Source organism: Miscanthus floridulus, chromosome 2 (genome assembly GCF_019320115.1).
Source record: "Miscanthus floridulus cultivar M001 chromosome 2, ASM1932011v1, whole genome shotgun sequence".
NCBI classification, from domain to species: domain Eukaryota; kingdom Viridiplantae; phylum Streptophyta; class Magnoliopsida; order Poales; family Poaceae; genus Miscanthus; species Miscanthus floridulus.
This window is the reverse complement of record NC_089581.1, coordinates 9,443,088-9,469,182: the sequence shown is the minus strand read 5'-3', so window position 1 is coordinate 9,469,182 and position 26,095 is coordinate 9,443,088. Positions and strand designations below refer to the sequence as shown.

The following is a 26,095-nucleotide window of genomic DNA, read 5'->3' as shown; positions in this document are numbered from 1 at the left end:
TAAGTCCAGTACTATTCACATGAACCAGCCAGCAGTACTTCTCTCTCACATAAACGAACCAGCAACGATACGAACTAGCCAACTGAACATACTGTCCACCTCGTACGTGATTGGCACACAAGAAATGTCTCGTTTCTTCCACCTGTTGCTCCTGTTGAACTGCTCAATCGTTGCAGCAATGAGCTGGTAGTCTGGAGACAAGGCCAACTTATCGAACATGGACACCAGGCTGTACGTGGAAGCTTCACCTGCACTTTCTCCGTAGAACAACACGAGGCTCTCATAGTCATGGAGGTTCTTCCTCCAGACGGTGTTGGTGTCTACCGAGAGCGCTGAGGCAACATGCTCCATGATAGCTTCAGCGATGAAAGAGCCTTGCACATCACCAGAAGCTCGCAATGCAGACTTCGAGGACACGTTTGTCTTGCAGGTCTTGGTATCGAATTCAAGAGCGCCCCAGTTGTACTTTTTGAGAGCCCCTATGATGGCCAACGACAACACTGGACTCAAATCCAGGGATATTTCAGCATTAGCCTGTTCACTTGCTCGTAAACGATCGTAAATTTTCAGCCAGGAACCGTGTTTTTCTCTCACACCAAACTAGCCAGCAGTAAATAATCCACGATCGTTTACGGTCTCCCGAACAGGCCGATCCCAAGATCCAGGTGCAAGGCTGTGATCTTGCCGTTTGACTTGAACCCGACAGAGTACTGCGCCTTCATTGGATGCCGCCCTCCAGCCATTATCATGTCTGTCTTGCGATCCAGGTACATCCTAACAGGACGTGGAGCTTGAATGCGGCAACGGCACACGCACATGCGATCTGACAAAGATCACAAACTTCAGTTGAGAATACATTGGTAATTAATATTGGAAGTGTTTAAAAAGTAAATAAATGCTCTAGTTAGCGGTCTGCACTTACATGTGTCAGCCGGAAATGTTCCGGCCAAGAAACTCTCAACCTCACGTACTGAGAATACAAGCACGATGAACACAGGGTATTTTTGGTGCTGTGCAAACTGCAGCAGCTTTTCTGTTTATGCTCCTCTATTATTTGTATCTAACTACAGAGAAGACTTCAACGGAAAGAAAATGGTGGCCGGGCTTTGCTCGCACCAACCGACATTCGTGGCCATGAACCGCACTACTGCATGTGCCATCCCACACGCCCAGTCCACGCCACGATCCTACAGAATCGGTACAAAGACGCGCTCGGGAGGAAAGAATCCAAAGCCGAGCTCTATGCTAACAGAACGCTAACTGAACTTAACTGAAAATGAAAGCAAAACGAACTGAACTCAGACTTACAGTTAAGACTCACATTTCACCCCCTAAGTCTGAAGTTCCTTGCCGACGTTGACGACACCAAGCTGAACATGTAGCTCACAGAAACGATCTCGTGCTAGCGGCTTGGTCAGTATGTCGGCGAGCTGCTCTTCAGTGTGGACGTGCTCAACATCCATCCTCCCATCACCAATGCATTCGCGGATAAAATGATATCGAACATCTATATGCTTACTTCGATCATGGTAGACAGGATTCTTACTGAGAGCAATGGCAGATTGACTGTCCATCTTCAACAGGAAGGCAGCACGCTCTTCACTCTTCAATTCTGACAGAAGCTGCGCCAACCAAATTCCTTGACAAGCTGCCGTCGTCCCTGCTATATACTCTGCTTCACAGGAGGAGAGGGCGACAACTTTCTGCTTCTGGGACTGCCAAGTTACTGGGCACGATCCAAGAAAGAACAAAACACCTGTGGTGCTCTTCCTTGAATCAATGTCTCCTCCCATGTCAGCATCACTGTAACCGAGCAGCTTCACATCTGCTCCAGTACGTCTGTAATAACAGCCATAATCCAGTGTACCTGAGATGTAGCGCAGAATTTTCTTCACTGCATTGAGGTGCTCAGTTGTTGGAGTCTCCATGAATCTGCTGACATAACCCACGGCGAAAGCTATATCAGGCCGTGTGTGCACTAAGTATCGCAGGCATCCAACAATCCCACGGTACTCAGTGGCATTCACCATCGGAGCCGTGCTGTTCTTAGACAACTTCAGCCGTGGCTCCATCGGGGTGTGACAGGGGTTACAACCTGCCATCCCTGCACGCTCCAGTATCTTCCGTGCATACGCTGCCTGTGAGAGCTTGATGCCCCCTGCTCCCTGCTGCACTTCAATGCCTAAGTAGAAAGAAAGCAGACCAAGATCGCTCATTTTGAACCTGGAACTCATCTGCTTCTTGAACTTGGCAATCTCGTCGGCGTTGTCCCCGGTGATGACGAGGTCGTCGACGTACACGCCCACTAGCAGACGCGACGAGCCCATGCCACGGGCATACACTGCATGTTCCGACACGCTGTGCTCAAAACCGAGGGCCACCAACGTCTCGTCGAGCTTTGCATTCCATGCGCGCGGAGCCTGCCGAAGTCCATAGAGCGCCTTGTGGAGGCGCAGCACCTTGTTCTCCTCTCCGGCGACGGCAAAGCCAGGAGGCTGCTTGACGTAGACTTCCTCCGTCAGCATGCCATTCAAGAACGCGGACTTCACGTCCATGTGATGCACTGACCACCCCTCCTGAGCGGCCAGAGCAAGCAGCAGACGCACAGATTCTATCCGTGCCACAGGCGCGAACACCTCTTCAAAGTCCACGCCCTGCTGCTGAACATATCCTTTCGCAACAAGGCGGGCTTTGTGCTTGACAACCTCGCCGGCGCTGTTCTTCTTCAGCTTATATACCCACTTCAACCCGATCGGACGATGACCAGGAGGAAGCGGTACTAGCTGCCAGGTTTGGTTGTCTTCAATAGACGCCATTTCCTCCAGCATGGCACGCCTCCACGGTGCTTCCTTCTGAGCCTCTGCAAATGTGCCTGGCTCGTTCTCGATCTGAAGGTGGAGCTCAGCTGCAACTGTGCGTGCAGCTAGGACAAGCTGTCGCACAGCCAGCCCTGGCGGGGTTGCCGGTCCAAGGACACTGTCCATGGAGCGGAAACGAGGCTCGAAGTCGTCGTTGTCGGCGTCCAGGTACTCATCAGCGTCTGGAGGAGGCGACACGAACTCCACCTCTGGAGCTGCTGCCGGCGCAGGTGTGGCTGGAGATGACGCTGGCACGGCAGATGGCTCCTGGTGCGCGTCCGCGCCAGGCTCTTCAAAGAACCCTGGTGCGTCCGGCGACACCGGTGACTGGACCCACCCGCCAGCATCTTCCTCCTGCTCTTGTGGCTCGATGACGAAGTCAAAGCCATTGACCCTGGACGGATCCGAGTCACCCCAGCTCCATGCTGCAGCCTCGTCGAAGACAGCGTCTCTGGACACGATCGCACGCCGAGAGGCAGGATCGTAGAAGCGCCATGCCTTCGCCCCGGGTTCGTACCCGATGAACACCACAGGCACTCCGTGGTCCTCCAACTTGCTTAGACGTGGCTTCGTCGACTTGATGTAGGCCACGCAGCCGAAGGTCCGCAGGAAGTGTACGCCGGGACGCCGTCCGTGCCAAGCCTCGAACGGTGTCATGCCGTCAACAGCTTTGGTGGGGGCACGGTTCAGCAGGAACACGGCAGTCGCCACTGCCTCGCCCCAGAACGATGCCGGCATGTTCTGGCTCTTCAGCAAGCTTCTCGCCATCGTGATCACGGACTGATTTTGGCGCTCCACTACCCCGTTATGCTGAGGGGTGTAGGGCGCCGTGCGCTGCCTCTGGACTCCACGCTCGGCGTAGTACTCCTCGAACGCGACGGAGGTGAATTCACCGCCGTTGTCAGTGCGTAGAACACGCAGCCGACGGCCGGACTCCACCTCCACCTGTGCCTGGAACTTGCGAACCGCGGCGAGCGTGTCGCTCTTCGCGGCAAGCAGCACACACCACATGTACCTGCTCTTGTCATCAACCAGCAGGAGTATGTAGCGCTTACCCCCGGGTGTTTGCGGCGAGATTGGGCCACACAGATCTCCATGGACCAAGTCGAGGACGCCTTCAGCCCGTCGCTTCGCCTGCGATGGGAACGGGCTGCGCTTCAGTTTGGTGGTGACGCAGTCCGCGCAGAGCTGGTGCACGTGGTCGACGGGAGGCAGTCCGTGCACCATGCCGCGCTGCTCCAACTTCCGGAGGGCATCGAAGTGCAGATGCCCGTAATGTTCATGCCACAGCCACGCGCTGTCGGATGTGCGCGCGGCCAGGCAGAGCGGCCGGGCGATCTTGACGCGCAGGAGGTACAGGCGGTTGGTCGAACGGTGGATGCGCATGATCAGCCGTCCCTTGTTGTCGCGGATTCGGAGAAGCCCGTTCTTGGAGTGGATCTCGCAGCCGCCTTCCTCGAGTTGACCATAGCTGATGATGTTGGTTGTAAGCCTGGGGATGAAATACACCCCCGTGAGTGGCAGGTGCTCACCAGTCTTGCCTTCGAAGAGGACGGTGCCGGACCCCTCGATCGCCACCTCGGAGCCATCGCCGAATTTGACGGTGCCGCGGACAGAGGTGTCGATGTCGACGAACGCGTCCCTGCAGCCCGACATGTGGTTCGTCGCTCCACTGTCCAGGTACCAGACGCCGTCGTCGCGCTCGGTTGAGCCATCAAGCTTCGCGAGCACCTTTGCCTCAATGACGCGTAGCGGCGGGGAAGAAGTGGATCGGACTCCGCCAGTCTGTGCGAGCGACGCGTTGGAGGAGACAGAGGCGTGAGCCATCAGCAGAGTCGGCTCGTCGTCCTCGTCAGCTTGCGCCATATGGGCCTCCTCCTTGGGCTTGCTTCTGCAATCTTTGGCCCAGTGGCCAGTCTTACCGCAGCGTACACATTGATCCCGGTTGGGCTTCCTTCCGCCGGCCGGCTGCCCTTTCGTGCCATCACGCGGTGCGGAGCCGTCGCTCTTGCCGCGTCCGCGGCCACGACCACGGCCGCCGCGCTTCTTGCCGCTGGAGCTCGACGCCGCACTGCGCCCGGAGCTGTCCTGGTCTCGGCGCGCCTCCCAGTCTTCCTCGGTGAGAAGGAGACGCCCCATGGCGTCCGTGACGGACTTCTGCTTGCCGCGGTCCTCGAACACCCAAAGGCGCCCGATTACGTCCTCGATCGAGATGGTGCGGAGGTTGCAGAACATCTCGATGGAGACGGCGGCTTGGGACAGCTTCTCCGGCACTACCTGCAGCAGTTTCTTAACTACCTCGGATTCGGAGATGTTGTCGCCGAGGGTGCGCAGGTTCGTGGCGAGAGTGGTGATCCGCACGCCAAAGTCGCTGACGGTTTCCCCATCCTTGAAGGCGAGGTTGCCGAAGTCGCGGCGGAGCTGCTGCGCGGTGGCGTCGCGCGCACGCTCGTCGCCGACCCGGAGGACCTTGATGGCGTCCCATGCCTCCTTCGCCGTGCGCCGGACGGCGAGTGCGTTCCAGAGTTCCTGCGGTACGGACCGCAGGATGCCCGCCATGGCCACCCGATCGTCGTGGTAGTCGTCCTCGTCAGGATCGTCGTCGATGGCGTCGACGACGACGTCCCATACTCGGAGCGTCTGGAAGTTGACCTCCATGACCAACGCCCACTCGGGGTAGTTGGATCGCGTGAGCATCGGCCACGCGACGCTCGCGGACGGACGCTCCACAATGCGCTCCAGGACGCGCGACCCGCTGCGGGCGCGAGAGCGGCGAGTGTGCGAGCGGCCTCGGCGGCGGCGCGGCGAACGCGATGGAGTAACCTCCTTCTTCTTCGACGGAGACTCGGACATGGCGCCGGCGGCGTGATCTCGGCTCTGATGCCAAATGTCAGCCGGAAATGTTCCGGCCAAGAAACTCTCAACCTCACGTACTGAGAATACAAGCACGATGAACACAGGGTATTTTTGGTGCTGTGCAAACTGCAGCAGCTTTTCTGTTTATGCTCCTCTATTATTTGTATCTAACTACAGAGAAGACTTCAACGGAAAGAAAATGGTGGCCGGGCTTTGCTCGCACCAACCGACATTCGTGGCCATGAACCGCACTACTGCATGTGTCATCCCACACGCCCAGTCCACGCCACGATCCTACAGAATCGGTACAAAGACGCGCTCGGGAGGAAAGAATCCAAAGCCGAGCTCTATGCTAACAGAACGCTAACTGAACTTAACTGAAAATGAAAGCAAAACGAACTGAACTCAGACTTACAGTTAAGACTCACAACATGCATTCCTTGTTGGCCACAGGATCACCGGCTCAGACGAGTAAACCACTCAGCCGATTTTATGGAGCACCCGCCAGTGTTGTCGAGCACCCACTAGCCGTGCCGACCACGAGTAAGCGTTGTCCGTTCCACGCACTATGACCAGAAGAAGAAGGGAGAACAGAGCAAGCACGCACAATACAAGACACCAGCGTTGGCCGAAGCCCTGTCTGTGTGATGGCAAATCTGAACTCTCTTTACTGAGTTGTCGTGGCAGTCTATTTATACAACTCTATCTATCTAGTCCTAGTACAACCCACATGCTGTAATAGTAACTAGATAACATACAGGACTCACTCTGCGCCGGCCACTGCATGGCTACAGTGCTGCAGGTGAGCCATGCGGTGTCTGCACCCGCAGCGGCTATAGTATCATAGCAGAGGGCCTTTTCAACGCCATCTTCCCTTGTTGTGTTCACACCAGGTAACAGTAGATTAGTTCGTTCCCTTTCCGCCAAAGCCTCCTCCTGACTCTTGATCACACGGACATTATGGAAAGGAATGTCAAGGCACCTTGCAATCACACTTTGTGTGAGCTCAGGAGATTGTGACGAGGAATAGCTAGTGCCACTTGTGTTTCCATGTAGAAATAGTACTGGGACTCAAGTTTTACCTGTGGAAACAACAACAAAAAAGACTAGGTGTGAGTGTTTAGCCTGGCTGAAAAACAGGTTTATATCGTCATGAACAAAACAAAGTACTTGGTACCTCTGCTGATAAAATCTTATGGTCAGCTTCAGACATCCCTTGGTTGTAATCACCAACTGGCTGTAGCTTATGTGCAAAAAATTGAGGAGTCTGGAAGAGGCTGTTATGTTTGATGGCATCTTCTATTGACAGAATTGGTGGCCGAAGATTTTCTGTGCTGAAATCAATAACAGCTTGCTTTGCTGCCATATAGTCGTACCTCTGTGTTTCTGCAATCTGAGAAATAGAAGAGCAACATGAAACTATGAGATTTCCTTTTAAAAAAACACGTTACTGATTTTTATGAAGAACACTCAAGAAACATTACCACGACACCAATTTTCTGACCAGCAAATTCAGTAACTGGATCAGCAAAAGTGCTTCGTCTCCTAGCATCATGAAGCAGCTTCCAACATTTTTCCCACCGCTTGGAATATCCTTTGCAGTGATAACTGTGACGACCTTCTTTGAAGCCAAAGATGATTTGAAGTTGATACTCTTTACATGAGCATGAGGGTGTGTGCTATAGATAAATGCTCCATAGAGGCAATCCTTGGGGGCAGGATATCATCAACGTACACAGCCTCCCCTGTGTAAGTAAAACAGGATATGGTTAGAGCGGTTTTCAAGGGAAACTATAGTAAATGTGAGAACAAAATACACAAGGATGGATCTTATTTGATGGTTCAACTCTAACCAAACTATTGTAGCAAGAGTAAATAAAAAGGACCATCTGAGTGTAATTTTGTGCTATGAGGATGATAGACTTTACAACAAGCATATTAAGAAATCAAATGTAAGTTGATAGATCAATTGGATTTGGACATTAGAATAAGAGCCTTTTTAGGATCCATCAAATGGTACCTCAGATACCAAAAATTGGTAGGCATCGCTTGGTAAATTTTGATGGACCATAAAAGTCTCTTGGAATAAAGGTGTATACCAGAAGCTTGTAGCTCTACCCCGTCTTTCGTGATCGGCTTGCCAACTGGTTTGTATTTGTCGTCAGTGAAAACCATTTCTTGTCTTGAACGTATTGGTAAATCATTGATGTCAACCTTAGCTTGATCCTGAAATGAATACTTAGAGCTGCCATTTGTATATGGCCCATTGGGAGTATCAGCCTTCACTAGGGGAGACAAGAAGGTGAACAAGAAACTGACAGCCAAACTGATCCTGTATTCAGGATGTGTTGTCCCTTCTGATGGTGAAATAGACTCTTTAAGCAGTCGAACGGCTTCAAGTATAACAAACGAGCTCACTGCTTTCCCCATTAGAAAATCCTCAACCTTCCTGGCTCTGAGGGCATGATCAACTCCGTAAGCGCCAAATGCTAAGCACATGTCCTCAATGAGATTGTCACCTGATGCTGCATCCTCTGAAGTCTTTGCTAAGAAAGCAGAATTGACATATGAGACGGCATTGCCAAATGGGCGAGGTGCTGCTCGGAACGTCTCAAAGGTGATACCATCTCCATCTGAACCCCAATATGGGATGAATATGCTTATCAGCAGAGTTCTAGAATCACATGGAGGCTGCTCCAAGAACTCCTCCAAAGTGAGGCATAGCCTTTTGGAAGCCACCTGGATGGTGACCGTCGAACCTGTAGCTAGTAGTACGGTTGATATGTCTGATGCAAAAGGCAACCTCTGTGCCGTGATTATGTTTCCCCCTATGGTTGCAGTGTTCCGAATGAATGGTGAAGCTACTTTGTTCAGGTGGTCTGCAATCTTTTTGAAGAGACGGTTTCCATCTGACAACACCTCAATGGCTTTAGAGATGGACACAACTGATCCAAGCTCAACCCCCTTGCTGCTTCTGTTGATGACTGAAAGCTCTGGGATTCCTTTGATGTCAATGTACTTTTCATATAGGTCTTGATACTTGTACACTCCAGACCCAGTGTTTGAAGCCACGATCTTCACAGAATTTTCATCATACCAATTGGAATCAAACAGATTGTAAAGCTCTTGGATGCTCTTAGGATGGTACCAGCCATCGTTGGAGACTGCAACTAGAGCACCATTCGCCTGCTCTAGAGAAGACTTGATCTCTGATTTGAGGAACTCGGGGAAGGTGCAGACGCTGCCTCTGTTGTAGCCCGGTAGTTTGCTGAATTCTGCAGGCTCATGGCCTTTCTTCCAGAAACAGTTGAGGCCCAGGTCCTCGAGGTCGACGTCAGCCGCGAAGCTCTTGCAGGCGTCGATGATGGGCCTGTATCCGGTGCATCGGCACAGGTTGCCCGAGACAGACCTCTCGTCGTCGGAGGCTGTAGACGAAATAAGGCCGGCAGTGTATCGAGGACGTATGTCCACGGGTTTAAATAAATCAATGGAGATGCACGTGAGAAAATAGGACGGTGACACAGAATTTAAGAGATAGCGATTAAACAGGTTCGGACCATCGGCTTGACGTAATACCCTACATCTTGTGTCTTCGTGGATTGTATTGCGTATGATTCGATGAAAATATGGGGGTCCCTACCTGTCTTATATAGCCCGAGGAATAGGGTTACAGATCGGTTGGAAGTTACAGATATTACGGGATCTATCGTATCCGAGCAGGTTTCCTAGATCACCGATGAATCTTCATGCAATCTTGCGAGGCACGCCGACCTGTGTCATGCTTCACGCGGCGGTGTCTTGTAAGCTAGGCCTCGACTAGGGGCGCGACTCATGCGCGGTCTTGTGGGCTAGGCCTCACCTAGCGACTCGGCCAAGTACGGTCCCGTAGGTATCAGGGGTTATACCCCTAGAGACGGTCAGCTTGAAGAAGCCTGTAGGAGGGTCGTGGCGGCCGGCTGCCTTGTCGGCCTTGACGAGAGCGGAGAAGATGGACATGCACATGCTGGGCGTGCAGAAGCCACACTGAGAGGCGTGGAAGCCAGCCAGGCGCTGCTGAACTGGGTGGTAGCCATCCTTAGTGTAGCCGATGCCCTCACTGGTGGTCACCGAGCAACGGTCCACGCTCTGGAGCAGCGTCAGGCAGGAGCTCGCCGAGTACTCGGTTACCTCGTCAGTGGCCGGGTCATACCTGGATACAAGGATGACGCATGCACTACAGCCACCTGCCACAGTATAAAATTGTAAGTCCAAGAGTAGGGCCAAGAGGGGAGCGATAGGTGTGCATCGTTAAAATAACCCGACCAACCATAAAATAAATAATCTATATCTAAATTCGAGTTGCATTCAAGTTTAAGAGAATGTGAATCTGGGTGGCTAAACGCCTAAACCTATTACTTTCAAGTTTTAGTTTTACAAAACTACACTTATATTCACATACTTTATCATGGAAGTACACTGTGATCAATTAATTCTGCGTAACTACACTTATATATTTACATTCCTTGTTACAAAACTACCTTTTTTGTATTCTGTATGAGTATGATAAAACAACACATTTTCACACTTTTATTTAAGCCATAAAAAATGTAGTTTTGTCGTATGAAATGAGCACAGATGTTTCATTTTGTGGGGGAGGATAGGTGATGATTATATTAAAAGAGGGGTAACGCACATTTTCAACCTCCAACTTGCATTGGATTATGCAATTAGACATCCAACTACTGAACTACAAAAGCACACACTCGAACCTGTCAACTTTACAAAAACAAAACACGTTAAACCCCTTCCCCCTCCCCTGTCCCCATTCCACCTAGGTTTCGGGCTGACTTGGGCCCTGTTTGGGACATCTTAAACTGTGCACGCCTCGATTCGAAGGTCGTTTCCTTCAAAAGCTAGCTTGCGAAGCGAAGGAAGTCGAAGCGTACCGTTTGGGAGGAGGTGGGGTGGGGGCGAGGAGGGGGACGGCCGCTGTCGTGGAACGAGAAGCCTGGTGGCGGAGTCCGGGGATCTCGCCTGCGTCGCGGAGAGGAGTCAGCGGCCACGCATGGAGAGGAGACCGGTGGTGGCAAAGGAGCGCGGAGTCGGCATGGATTCAGAGATCCAGCACAAGCAGAGCTCAGTGGCGGCGCACAGGAAGGAGGAGCCCAGTGGCGGCGTTCGGAGAGGGGGAGCCCGGCGGCGGCACGGATGCTTCTCGAGCGAGCGAAAGGGCGAGCGACAAGCAAACTATGGGAGAACGGGGCGGCGACAGCAACAGAGGCGAAAGTGGGATGACGTCGGATACTCGGGTGGGCGTCGCGGCCTTTGAGCCCCAGGATGCTGACGTGGGAAACGGCGCCACACTGGACAGCTAAGTTTTTTTTTAACAAAAAAGGCTGAACGGATTTAGAAAGCGATTTGTAATTTGACGAAAAAATATCCTCTGACACCTTTTAATTGAATCTCCAAATATAGATATCTTTTATTTCTGATTTTTCATTAGCCAAAGATAAAGAGAAGAATGATTCTCAAAAATGTCCACGAGATATAGAAAAACTGTTAGGGATATAAAGATATAGAAAACGATTTTTACTCAAATGACTCACCAAGTGATGATTTAGATAATAAACTTTGGAAAGATGGTTGGAGATACTCTAAGGCAGTGTTTGGTTGGAGGGACAAGATAGAACGGAACGAGACGGACCTAATTCTCTAGTGTTGTTTGGTTCAGAGATAAGACAGAATCAAGGATATCCCACTAGTGAATATTCTCTTACATGCGGGGCGACTCTATCCAAAAACTAGCCGACAGAGTCATTCCAGGTGGGACGAGAGCGTGGGCACGCACGGGGATGTGAGCACAGACGCGTCGGTGTGGATTGGCATCAACGAGGAAGAAGAGGGTCGTGCGGGCTACGAGCACTGGCTGCCGGCCGCAAGCATGTCGGCCCATACCGACCAAGGGCTGTGAGTGGTGCAGCGGACGGCATCGGGCGATGACGCATGTCTGAGCAGCAGCGCAGGAGGCAGATGGCCTTGGGAAGCAATGTGGGGGTGGCGGGTGGAGGGCCGAGCCTCGAGCGATGGTGATGGCTCGCCCGGCGGAGCTGCGGACAACGAAGGCACAACCGGTGGCGGCGGTGGGGCGACTAGAGGAGAAGATAAGGAGAGGAAGAAGGAAAAGAAAAGAAGAGAAAAAATCTGATAGTTGGGTCTCGTATGTCATTGTCTCATCTACTTTTTAGTGTCCCTAAGCCAAATAGAAAATGGGTTGGTGAGTCCCTCCTCAACAAAACAGAAAATGGACGTGTCCAGTCCCAGAAACCAAACATGATAACCAAATGCTACCTAAGTTAACTTGAAACATGGGTAGAATGAGGTTGCTCTAGGAGCTTTCCAGTACAACTCTCTTAATAAACTGATATGAAGTCCAAAATTATTTTTAGAATTATTTGGGGAGATTTTTCAAAATATCACCAATTATCTTTCCTAAAAAAATCAATTGTCTTTCTTCTTTCTCTTCTTCCCCTCGCACATTCAGATCCTCATGCCACATCGCCTCTGGCCTCTACCAGAGTTCATATCACCACTATTGTTCGCTCGCTCGCCTCCCTACATCGCCCTCTTCATCGTGTCCCTCCTGCTTGCCCTCTACGTTCCAGTCCCCGAGGTAGAGCCTGACTCCCACAACAATCGCTTCAAACACCCCCCCCCCCCCCCCCCCCCCACGAACTAGTGGCAGAGATAAAATAAATTAAAGGGATGTGCATTCGGTCATAGAAGATGCATCATATATTGTAACAAAATTAGACTTTCTCACTAAATTGGTATTTTGAGGGACGGGGCATATGCACCTACATGTGCATATGTAGCTTCGTCCCTGCCCCGGACACCTTCGACGATTGACGTCTCCGTTGTGTGCGTGGACGCACACCCCATGCCCATCTGCGGCCTGTGTGTTACCTGCATATCCTTCTACACGCATGAGTACGCTCTTCGACACTTGGTGTAGACCTCACCCTCGTCAACGGCCAGTGGCCATTCGACATGCCGCTCCCCGATGACATCCTCCGTTGCGCCTCCCTCGACACCTCTACCTCGGCGAACAGAACTTCCCAAGGAAGACCGTAGCGCACCGGCCTGTGTTCATCGACCTTCGCTAGCTCGGCCTCTTCCATAGTATCATCCGCAACAAAGAATTCGAGTGCATGTACCAGTGACGACTACAATAGAGGGGGAGTTGAGTGACAGCTAGGTGGACCCTAGCATATTGGAGGAGATGCAACTTCCCCTTTCTTTAAGGGAAATGAGAGAGAGATTGGTGGCCACCGTAAAAAGAGAGAGCTATTTGGGGGCTGATGGAGCAAGGAAAAAAACTCATCTCGTCTAATATGATAGTTTTATAGGGATGAGGAATGGTATTGATAGACTGCTCGAGGTGCTCAGGGCCAATGCATAGCGCTAGTGATGTTGGCTTCTAAAAAAAAGTAGTGTTCCAGCTAGGCATGGACAAACTAAAGCCAACACTACTCATCTAATGCAGTAGTTTCATGGGTCTAGAGGTGAGCTGCTTTTTTTGGCCATGTGATCTCACATGCATGTCTAAGCCACCGCAGCTTGCAGAAGTAACTCAACACTATTTAAAACCACTGTTTTGCTTCCTCTCTTCTCCTTTTGGAATCTGATTTGGCTCTGCGACGTTCTAAGCTAGCTTGGAGCTTTGGTGAAGCGCCCTATGTGTTTGGTTTTGTAAGGTGTCGGGCACCGTAGTTTAATTTGTGTTCAAATCTGTGCTTCGTACATGCTCGAGATTGAAAAATATACTTTATCGTAAAAAAGAACTAAAAGTGTAGTTTTGTTATATATAGTTCCTATGATCGTAGTGTAGTTTGTAAAATTTACCCCAATAGAAAGGTATCATAAAACGCCTTGGTTGTTTCATGTTTTTCTGAAATCTGAACAGATGCAAGGCTTTAATTAGATATAACTTTTTTTTTAATCTTAACTTGAGAAGAGCAAGAGAAAAGAGTTTATATACAAAACTTCTTAGAATTCTAAAAAATATACAAAACTTCTTTTAGATATAACTCTCTTTTTTTGCAACTAGATATATCTCGTTGATTTCTTTACATACATCCATTTTAGGGACAAACGGAAACGGTGGGTCTTTCTTCGTTTTTTCCCCAGGTGATTGTATTTATTTATTTTACGAAAATACAGGCAGTAAGAAACGAAGCACGCGTACACAAGATCTGCCCCGGTGATTTTTTTTAATTTTAACACTTTTTGTAAATTAATTTTAAATCTAACACTGTTTTTTTAACTAACACTTTTGGCCACGCCTATTGCCATGGCGCGGCGAAATGCATGTGTCGCGCCATGCAAGGTGGCGTGGCGGGTGGCTGACGTGGCGACGATCGGAAATGCTGACCGGTGACGTGGCAGGGCTTGCCGCGCCACCGATCTTGGCGCGGTAGAGCCAAATAAAAGGCCCACCTGCCCGAGCAGCAAGCTCGCCTGTCTGCGCCCGCTGCCGCGCCAGCAAGCCCGCCTGCCCACGTCCGCCTCCCTCATCTCGCACTATATGTTTGATCTTGGACCGTCACCCAGGGTTTCTTAATGCTGCAGCTGAGCATATAGATGGGTTCCCATCTCTAGTGCATAGATGGTGCATGAGACACTTTGCCGCTAATTTCTGTTAGCGTCAGCGGAAGCAGAAGGTATGTGACAAGGTAAAGGCTCTATGTTGTGTACGTACAGAGCACCAGCTCAAGGAGACAAAGAGAGAACTAGACAAGATGATAAATGAAGCAGGAAATGCCTGGTTAGAGGCGCAGATGGAACAGAATACTCGGTGGGCGTTAGCATATGACGAGGGGGTTTCAGGTATGACATCATGACCACTAACTCCTCGAAGTCCTTCAACCGTGTATTCACCGGAGTTCGATCGTTGCCTGTGTCTGGAACTGTTGAGTTCTCCTTTCATAAGTGCAACGAATATTTTGTTAAGAGGTGGGAACTTGCGTAGAGGAATATAGCTGAGCAGGGGCGTTTTAGAAAGGCTGAAGCTAGACATTTGAAGGAGGCCGAGGAATTGGCCAAGCAGTACACTGCCGAGCCGTATGGACCCTGCCGCCATATCTTTAGTGTACGGGACAAGGATGGCACAAGCTTGGGCGACGAACGTTATGGTGGATGAAACTACCGAGTTGATCTTAAAAAGGTAAAGTGCAGTTGCAACGTCCCTCAGATCATGCATGCCCCTTGCTCTCATATAATCACGGCCTGCAAGGTACGCGGATACAACTATGAGGATCTGCCATATATGTCACCCTTGTATCTCCGTTCGAACGCCGTTAGTATTTGGGAGATGAGCTTCGAGCCATACCTTGACCCGACACAGTGGCCACCTTATAATAGTTATGACTACGTGTCGTATCCGGATCTAATGAAGGTAGGGAAGGATAGGAGGAAGAAGAAGTGACTCAAGGGGGACATGAACGCTATGAGAGGGTACGGCGAAGACAAGGCAAGCGGGCTAGCGCTGGCGCAGAGGCCAGGCGCGGGCAGGCGGGCTTGCTGCTCGGGCAGGTGGGCCTTTTGTTTGGCTCTGCCGTGCCACCGATCAGGGCACGACAGAGCCATGCCAAGATCGGTGGCGCGGCAAGCCCTGCCACATCACCGGTCAGCATTTCCGATTGTCGCCACGTCAGCCACCCGCCACGCCACCATGCATGGCGCGGCACAGGCATTTCGCCGCGTCATGGCAATAGGTGCGGCCAAAAGTGTTAGTTTTGAAAAAAATGATGTTAGATTTAAAATTAGTTTACAAAAAGTGTTAAAATTAAAAAAATTCGCCCCGGCAATGAAGGACCACGTCGTACCGACGTACATACCTTCGCTGCAGCCGAGCTTGGGGCCCCTGACGGGCGTTTGGGTGCGCAGGAACTCAAGCAGCAACATCGATGGGGCCACGTCGGCCGCCTCGTACCACTTGTCGTTGACGGCCAGCACCACCGTCGACGACGACTCCGCTGTGGCTGCCTCCTTCCCCATCTCCTCCTGCACAGCACAACACCTCTAGGTCTGGGGAGCCGATTGATGGTGCCCTCCTCTTTATTTATACGAGTTTTTTTAAACATTTTGGCCCCATTCGCTTCGTTGAAAAAACAAGTCAAAACACTGTTCTGACTGATTTGTTGTGAGAGAAAAATACTGTTCCGGCAACCGTCCCGGCGGTGATGTTGATGCACACGCTGACGTCCCCGGCGGCCAGGATGTGAAAGCGTCCTTACAGCAGCAGCTACAGTGCAGGCCAGTCAACAAGTATATAGATGGCCATCAGGCGGGACGGCCCGTAGGGTGTCGGACCGGTACGGCACACCGTGTCTCCCGAGTCGTGCCTTGTGCCTAGCTTTCGGCCCAAGCACGGTCCTATAGTTTGAAATTCACACCGTGCCAATCCGTTGAGCCCGGACAAAACTACGGGCCATGCTAGCCCACAGCCCGAGGACCTCAAAACAACTAAAAATGCACTTTTCAAACACTTATCAAATTTCATAGTTGTTGTCATACAAAAGTTACAGAGATTGAATTCTCTCATTCATTCACAAATCACGAGTCACAACTCAAACAAAACAACAATATATGAACTGTTAAACACTTAACATAGAGCTATAGGAGAATTTAAAAGATAAATGAACTGTTTGCGCAATGTTGCCTCACTAAAAACTTTTCTAGATAAAACTCACCCTTGTGAAAAACCCTAGAAAGGAAAAAAGAGTGCAGCACAGCTCTTAATTAAGTCTTAAATCATTGTTCAAATGTCTCCGATACATATAAGAGATCACTCTCAAGTCTCACACTCACAACTCTCAAGTCTCACACAGGCACTAAGTACCAGCAGAAGCCACAGATGCAGATTTGCTAGCTCCAAATGTGCCAACAGAACCAGCCCTAGATGCATCTTCATCAAGATAGAGATTGTCGAAGGAGTCTTCCAACTCTTGGTTGTCAAGAGCATGCTGCAAACTTTTTTTTTTCTTAACTCCCAATCCTTTATGCAAGCCAGCATCTCCACAGTTTTAGACAACAAGCATCGTCGTCGCTCTTTAATTATCCTTCCTATCAAACTTAAACATGATTCTGAAGAGACAATAGAAATAGAAACAGACATAATATCTCTAGCCATTATAGAAAGCACTGGAAATGTTAGTTTGTGGTCATGTCACTAGAGAAATAAATCAAAGTCATCCTCATATGCATTGTCACTATCCAAATAAGCTGAGACCTCACAAGCAGCAGTAGGAAGCAGATAGAGATGGAGTGGGGGCAGAGGCAGGCGAAGGATCAACAACATCAGATGATCTAGGGCCTTCAAAGATTCTTCCCCATGCCTATTTTTTCTTATCTGTATGGCTTGCAGGTTGTGTAGCCCTTTGAGACCTAGCTGCACCAAACTTTCTCTCATATTTTTTAAAATAACTTGTAAATTTTAGTTTTCACATCAGCATAATAAGAATTGTAGTCACAACCAGTGTTCTCTTTAAGTATTTAAAGAATATTAAATAAATCTCTCAACTTAACTCTTGGATCAAGAATGAATACAAATGAATATAACATAGGTATATCCTGTCAGTATTTAAAGAATTTAAGCTTTATAGGATATACAACAGCTATTAGATTTTGATCATTTTCACTTGCATGTAAATGAGAAGCAATGTCTAGCAGATGGTGCAGAATAAGGCCATGTTCGCTTCTCTTATAATCCGTCTTTTTCAGCTTGTTTTTTCAGCCGGAACAGTGTTTTTCTTTCACAACGAATCAGCCGAAATAGTGTTTCGGCTTATTTTTTCAGTGAAGCGGACGGAGCCTAAGTGGACTAGTTGGATAGTAAACACCAGAAAGAACAAAAGTGGATTCGTAAAATTTTTCTAGGAACTCCAATATCTTTTCAGCAATATACCAATGCCTTGCAGTTAACAATGTTGACCCATAATTGGCATTAATGAACACTGAAAAAAATATTCTTATATGGAAGCAAGTGCTTAAGCATAAGGTATGTAGCATTATATCTAACATCCATATCTAAGCCAAACTTTCTAGGTTTAACACCCTGAGTAGTGCAGTAGTTTTTAAACATAACAATTCTTTGATTAGAAGAATTTAAGAAGCTAATAGCAGTTCTAAAATCCTTTGTGAAAGATTTGAACCGCTTTAAACCAGATTTTATAATCAGATTAATGATATGACAAGCACAACGTTAATGCACAAGACTATACTTATGCTTATTAGGATTTGAAGGATCAGGTGTAGGATCAGAACCCAAATAACCAGCAAACATAGGTGTCAAAGTTTCCATAGCCTTAGCATTAGAAGAAACATTGTCTATAGTTACAGAAAAAAACCTTATCAATCAAATTAAACTCCTGAACCACACAAGCAACTCTTTCAACAATATTTTCACCGATATGTTTCACCTCAATCAACCGAAGACCAATTATCTTTTGCTATAATTCCCAATCAGCACTCACATAATTAGCCACAACACTAGTGTAGTCCTCCTTTGCATTATCAGACCAAATGTCTGATGTCAGACCAACAGAGGAAACAGCAGACAACACAGAGTTCTTAAGAATATTACGATGTTTAGTAAACAGCATGCTAAGATCTCTAGTGGTGGTCTCTTTAGATAACTTAACAAACCTAGTGTTATGAGCACGAACAATATACTCTTCCTAGGCCTCAATCCCACCAATACCTAATGGCAGATCAAGCCTAGCAAGCAAGCAACACAACTCAGATCTAGCAACATCAGGTTTATAGTCCCAGTTATGCACAAAATCATAAGGATTATAAGCAAGCCTAGAATGAACCCTAACACGTTGATCAATTTTCTACCTATAAGATTTTTGGTGCCTCTTTAAGTGGCTAGTACTAGCATCAGATCTAGCAGACAAGGTTTGCTTACACATTTTCAGAAAGCTTTAGTGCAAATCTTCCTACCATTCACAGTCTCATATATCTCATCAAAATCAGCCCACATAGGTGATTTACGCTTACCAACATTAGAGTTACCAGCAACAGATGGAGCAGAGCTATTGGAGTTGGAGCCCAGCGCGTTCCCAATCATCGTCGCCCCTTCACCACTGTCGCCGTCTAGATCGATCAGAGTCAGCGCAGCAGAGCCGCTACCAACATCGATACCAAACAACACAGCAATGTCCTCTCTGATGTCGTCTTCATCCTCAGGGGCTAGGCTGTAACACCCTCGGTGTTACATTGTATAGTTTTTGCTAAAACCATGTCATGAGCATCATGTTTATGTATTATTGCATATGGTAAAGTGAGAAATTAAATTTTATTGCACTAATTCTCAAATTGAGCTCTAATTTATTCCTTGTCCACGCATTCCCAATCATCGTCGCCCCTTCACCACCGTCACCGTCTAGATCGATCAGAGTCAGAGCAGTAGAGCCGCTACTGACATCGATACCAAATAGCACAGTAGCGTCCTCTCTGATGCTGTCATCGTCCACAGGGGCTAGGCTGTAACACCCTCGGTGTTATATTGTACAGTTTTTGCTAAAACCATATCATGAGCATCATGTTTATGTATTATTGCATGTGGTAAAGTGAGAAATTAAATTTTATTGCACTAATTCTCAAATTGAGCTCTAATTTATTCCTTATCCAAGTATTCTTAAGTAGCCCAAATCACTTTCATTCATCATGATCCAACTGCAGCTCTTATTATTCTTCTCCTCCTTAATTTCCCATGCACGCACTCAGCACTCGCAAGCCCGTGAAGCACGCTTCAGTACATTCTTTGGCAAGATGCAGTGCTTTTACTTTGTCGTGTCAAGCAAGTCAAGTTGGCAGCACATGATCGACCGACAGCAGCATCGCACATGCTACTCATTAATCTCAATCACAAGCTCTGCCCGCTGCGCACACCGCTTGCTCTTCTGGTTTGCCTTGTGTGATATGCACTACTCTACTACCCCTAGTGCCAACTGGGATGCTAGTCAAAAAGTGCTTCCATTTCGCTCCGCTGCTCACTTGCTTCTCTCAAATCAAGTTTCTCTGTTCTTGCCCATGAAAGTTGCGTCTATCAATTTCTTCCGAGCTATAATAATCAGCCGAGGTAGCTAGTCTACAATTGATCTTCTCATTCTCTAATATTTCCTTGACCTATGGTCTCCTCCCCCATTAATTCCTTGACCTTCATGTATGAACCAGCTAGTCAAATGCCACTAGTCATTTTCCTTAATCACCTTTTACGAGATTAATTAGCGGCCACCTGGTAAAATCAATATCTCCCTCGTACGAACTCCGATTCCATTTATTCTTTTTTTCCTAAATTCATCTAAAATCACGCTCTACCCATCCATATCATTTTCTTCATCTCTAGAGCTCATTTGAATTTATTTATTTATTATGAAATAAATTCTATTAGATTTCTAAATTCATGATCTATTTGTTAGAGTAATTAGTTCGTACGGTTTTGTGATGTTTTAGGGTTACTTATTAATTCTAGGTTACTTGTTATTATTATGGTTATTTAGAGAATGAATTTTTGTGATGCATTGGTAGAAAGTGCTAGCCCTAAAATTCTTTAATAGTAGGTTTATTGTATTATTATGTGCTCATTGTAATTTTTGTGGCCTTAGAATAGGTTGATAAATATGGTAGCTAGTGCACCTTGTTTTATCACATATATAGTAAATTGATATTAACAATAAGGATGCCTTTAGTTGCTAAGATAATACATGAAATGTTTCATACCTGTTTAGTGGGAATAATAAGTAACTTTGCGTATTAGTCATTAGAGTTAGCTTAGTAGCTTGGTAGATGTATTCTTGTTTTAAGAGTTGCTGTTGCCGTATTACTAAGCGTTGCATCATTATTTCATGCATGTAGATAACGAGTTGGTAGAGTTCATGACTGCGGGTGAGCAGGAGTACAACGAAGTCGTCGAAGAGTACGAGGAGGAGATCCTCATGCAGGAGGATGTCCCAGAGCCATCAGTTGCTGACTTTGCTGACACCGCGCCTGCCCAAGGCAAGCCTCGGTGCATAACCCTTACTTTGAATAATAATTGGATATATATCTATGATGTGTATTTATGTTATAGGCATTTTATAGAAACTACATGCATAAATATATCTACCTATGAGACCTACTAGTACAGGTCGAGTAGCTGCTATGCTCAGGATATCGATAACGTGAGTAACCTCTCGTTACTCGCCAATAGGTGATAAACATGATCACTCATGATAAAATGGTGGAAAGGAAAATGGTGATCAAGCAGGGATATGGTTGGGTTTTGGTGGGTGTAAAGGGTTGTGTCCTGCGACCAACAGGGCATAGCTCGGTTACACTTTTTTCCTGTCTGTGTCGATTAAGGACCGGTCGTTGCATATGGCTCTAGGCAAGTCACAGATCTATTGTCTCGAGCACATACTTGGGTATGGGCGTAGGGAAGGCTTGTTGCTCTCTTGTCATGGATCAGGCTCTTTCTGGACCGACTGATTGGAGGCGAAGATGGTGGAGGTCCTTGCACCGCACTGAGTCCAGGACTCAGGAGTGGAGGCTTGAAGTCTAAGTTTGGGTGGGGATCTGGACACCTAGGACAATAGAGTGATAGGTTGGTCCTGCTTGTGCCTAGGATACAAGCGGAGCGTGTGTCTTTGGAGCACCCAGCCGGGCACATTGATTCACGAATCACTAGGAAATCCGGTGTGGCTTATCTATGGTTTAGCACCATAGTAAGAACTGAAAGTTGAAAAGAGAAGAAATGGAACTTATTGCTCAACCCTTGCTTGAAAGTAGAACAGGTGCTTATATAGACTAGCTAGATGATAACTTAATACGGCTGATAATAAAAACATAAATAAAGACTCACTATTAGTATTGCTTCCTGCTAAAATAAACCAGCAAAACATAAAGCTTCTTATATTCCTTGGAGTCAGGAAATTATTCCCACTAGTCGAGTAAGTCTTGCGAGTACATTGTGTACTCAGGGTTTATTTACCCATGTTGTAGGTGATGCATGAGAAGTACCTTTGTGTGGAGGATTCTTCTGGTGGGCTCAGACGGATCCTCATTCTTATTGCTAGATGTTTATTTTAAATTCCACTGTTTATCATTCCGCACTCTAATATTTGGTATTGTAATAATATACTTTTAAGAAACTCTAATGTATGAAATGGACAAGTATGGTAACTCATTCTCATTATTGGATCGTTGGGAAAAATGTGGATCTTTCGAGTTCTCTCTTGGGGTGTGCCCGACGGATACCGCTCGTTGTAGCTTGCTTTCGGGGTGCTTAGTCTCTGGTGGAAGACGAGCACCTCCGTAAGCGTGTTATTTTGGGTGGTTCTGCCACAGTTGGTACCAGAGCCAATAATGGTTACGAGTTTCATCACTTTTTTAAAACTTAAAAATTTGACCAACAAAACCTTTGCGAAAAGTAGGATGCAACTACATTATGTAAATAAGTATCAGCCCTAGCAATATGGTCTATCTAGGATAGCAGCACTGGTTTTATCTAATTAATTTCTAAAGGTACACTCACTTACATTGCGTAAGAAATCACTTAGTATACGGAAAGTGAGTGTGCGATGTGCCGAAAATTTTACGAATGTCGCTATATTCTGGCTTGAGTGAACGTATAGGCCGAAGCATGCATCATGATATTAGCATTTTGCTTAAACTAAAAATTCCCCCTACATGTATAATTGGATTAGTAAAGTGATATGATTAATTAAAAGAATGCTTTAATTAAATGTGTTGTCATTTCTCTATCCCCTGCTTCTGATTGGGAAGGTTGTTCTAAATAGATGTTTCCTACCTCTTACAGATGAATCTAAGATCTGGACGTGGGAGCACCTGTGTTGGGGTGGCTCACGGTCTTGGCGAGTGCCAAGGCGAGAGTGGCCAGGCCCATGAGCCCAACAGGGAGAGCCATGGGGCTCCACTGCTGGCTCCTCCTCCTCTGCCACCGCCGCCTCCGATGACTCACGTAGAGATGATGGTGGAGTTGTTGGCTGCTCGCTAAGAGTCAGCCCGTGCCATGGAAATCATGGCGCCAGCTATCGCGGGCTTCGCCCGTGGAGGCCATGGGGGCAATAATGGGAACGAGGGTGGTGCCCATCGTCCTGAGGGACCCTCCTCTTACTAGGATTTCCTCAAGACCCACCCGCCCACTTTTACACCGTCAGCTGAGGCCCTGGATGCGGAGCACTGGCTTCGCATTCTAGAGCAGAAGTTTCTATTGCTCAACATGGCCGATGAGCAGAAGGTGCACTTCGCAGCGCAGCAACTATTAGGGTCAGCGATCGCATGCTGGGATACCTTCCATGCCATGCAGCAGCCAGATCATCCAGCGACCTAGCAGGAGTTTACTGAGGCTTTCAGGGAGTTCTATATTCTTGCTGGCATCCTCAATCAGAAGCTGACCGAGTTTCTAGAACTGCGCCAGTGGAGTATGATAGTGATGGATTATGTTAATAAGTTTAATCACTTGTCCTAGTATGCTAGCATTCATGTGGACACTGACGAGAAGAAGAAGGACCGCTTCTTTCATGGCCTCTCTTATATCCTATAGGAGAAGCTGTACACGGCGAACTATCAGACCTTCGGGGCACTGATGAACGCTGCCATCGCCATGGAGGGCTTGCAGTAGGATTCCCAGGTAGAGTGGAAGAGGAAGCGAGTGGCTACGGGGTCTTCTAGCCACCCTTATACTCAAAAGGTATAGGTTATCTGGTGGGGGCTCTATCAATTATCAAGCGGGTCTTCATTTCGGCAGCCCCAGCAGACTTCTTCCACATAGTATCATACACCCACTCAGCAGGTGCAACCCCAGTAGCCTTAGGGACAACATGTCCCACCTTGCCTGGGATTTGGAAACAAGCATGGTGCTTGCTTCAAGTGCGACAAAGATGGCCACTATGCCCAGGAGTGTCCCTAGAACCAGCTAGCTTAGTCTACTCAACCATTGACGAACTCCAGGCTGGTCAAACGGACCATGATCAAGAGGAAGGTGCCCAGCTGGTCTGGATAGGTGAATTTCATGAATGCTGAGCAGATATTACAGCAGGAACCGATGATGGCTGGTATGTTTACCATCAATTCTCATCCAACCTATGTGTTGTTCAATTCTGGTGCATCACATTCCTTTATAAGCATGGGATTTGTAGACTGGCACAACTTACCACCTATGGCTATACCATATGCCTATAGAATCCATACTATGGGTTCGCAAATGTTCATCAATACCCGAACAAACATAGTAAGCTTGGTATTAGCCACCCACACTTACTGCCTATAGTTCATGGTAATGCCTAGGCAAGGCATTGATGCTATTCTTGGAATGAACTGGTTACGGGTGTATGGGGTAGTCTTAGATATGAAATGGAGAAGTGTCGAATTATGGCTCCTTCTTCTTAGGATAGGATGTCTCTTATTGTACCCTCAGATTCAGTCTTACCTGTTATTGCCCATGCTAAAGCCTCTCCTGATCTTACCTCTATCCTTGTGGTATGTGAGTTCCCAGATGTTTTCCCTAAAGATCTTCCTAGGTTGCCACCAGACCGAGAGGTAGAATTCTCCATTGAGCTAGAGCCTGGTACTGCTTCGATCTACCAACGCCTATATCACATGGCTCCAAGGGAACTGGTTGAGATGAAGAAGCAGCTGGAAGAGTTAATGGAAAAATGTTTCATCCATCCTAGTGCTTCAGCATGGGGTTGCCCAGCCATATTCGTGAAGAAAAAAGATGGTACTCTGTGGATGTGTGTGGATTACCGCCCTCTTAATGCTGTAATAGTTAAGAACAAGTATCCTTTGCCTTGCATAGATACTTTGTTCGATCAGCTAGCTGGTGCCAAGGTGTTCTTGAAGATTGACCTCCGATCAGGCTATCATCAGATCAAGATTAGATCACATGATATACCAAAGACAACTTTTTCTACTAGGTATGGGTTGTATGAGTACCTAGTGATGTCCTTTGGTCTCACCAATGCTCCTACCTTCTTTATATATCTGATGAATTCAGTCTTTATGCTAGAGCTGGACAAGTTTGTTGTAGTATTCATTGATGATATACTAATTTATTCCAAAAATGATGAATAGCATGCCTAACACCTTCGGATAGTACTGTCTCGAGTAAAGGAACATAAGCTTTATGCTAAATTCAGCAAGTATGAATTTTGGTTAGATTGAGTATAGTTTTTGGGGCATGTGTTGACACCTGACGGTGTTTTAGTAGATCCCAGCAAGGTGCAAGATGTGTTGGATTGGAAGTCTCCTAGATCTATGCACTAGATTCGTCAGTTCCTTGGTCTTGTGGGGTGCTATCAGTGTTTTATTCTAGATTTCTCTAAGATAGCCCAGCCAATGACCAAGCTGCTCTAAAAAGAAGCTAGGTTTGATTGTAGCCCATCCTGTGAAGAAGCCTTTCAAGCTCTGAAGATATTTCTGACCACTGCCCCTGTGTTGGCCCAACCGGATATTGACCGACCCTTTGATGTATATTGTCATGCCTCGAAGACAGGGCTGGGGTGTTTGCTTATGTAAGATGGGTGTGTGATAGCTTATGCTTCACGCCAACTGAAAAAGCACGAGGTGAATTACCCCACCCATGACTTAGAGCTGGCCGCTGTGGTCCACGCTCTAAAGATTTGGAGGCACTATCTGTTGGACAATAAAGTGCATATCTTTATAGATCACAAGAGCCTTAAGTATATTTTTACTCAGTCTGAGCTGAACATGAGGTAGAGGAGATGGATAGAATTGGTAAAGGATTATAACTTGGAAGTCCATTATCACCTAGAAAAGGCCAATGTAGTGGCCGATGCTTTGAGCCAAAAGTCACATTAGGTTGAGGAAACAACTTTGTCGCTCAACCATGCATAAGTGTTGGCTCACATTGCCTTGACCTTAGAGTTGCTTGAGCAGATTATTCTAGAGCAAAGGCAAGACCTCGAAGAAATTCCCCACATTAGAAGATTGATAGTCGAAGGGCGTGGCCCTCACTTTAGAGTTGATGATCATGGAGTAGTGAGATACAAGGATAGACTGGTGGTTCCATCCAATGAGGAGCTAAAAAGGAAGATTTTGAATGAAGCCCATCATTCAAAATAGTCTATCCATCCTAGCAGCAACAAGATGTATCATGATCTATGCCACTTGTACTGGTGGTCCAACATGAAGTAGGACATCACCCGACACGTCACGGAGTGCGACACTTGTGGTAGAGTTAAGACAGATCATATGCGTACTCCGGGATATTTGCAGCCCTTGCCTATCCTTGTTTAGAAATGGGGGGATATTTCCTTGGATTTCATTATGGGTTTAACCCACACATCCACGAGCTTTGATTCTATTTGGGTCAT

At 47.5% G+C, this 26,095-nt stretch overlaps 1 pseudogene; it reads right to left on the bottom strand.

Annotated features, from left to right (window-relative positions):
- The window catches only part of LOC136536065 (indole-3-acetaldehyde oxidase-like), a 34,842-nt pseudogene that overhangs the window by 997 nt on the left and 7,750 nt on the right, over positions 1 to 26,095 (bottom strand).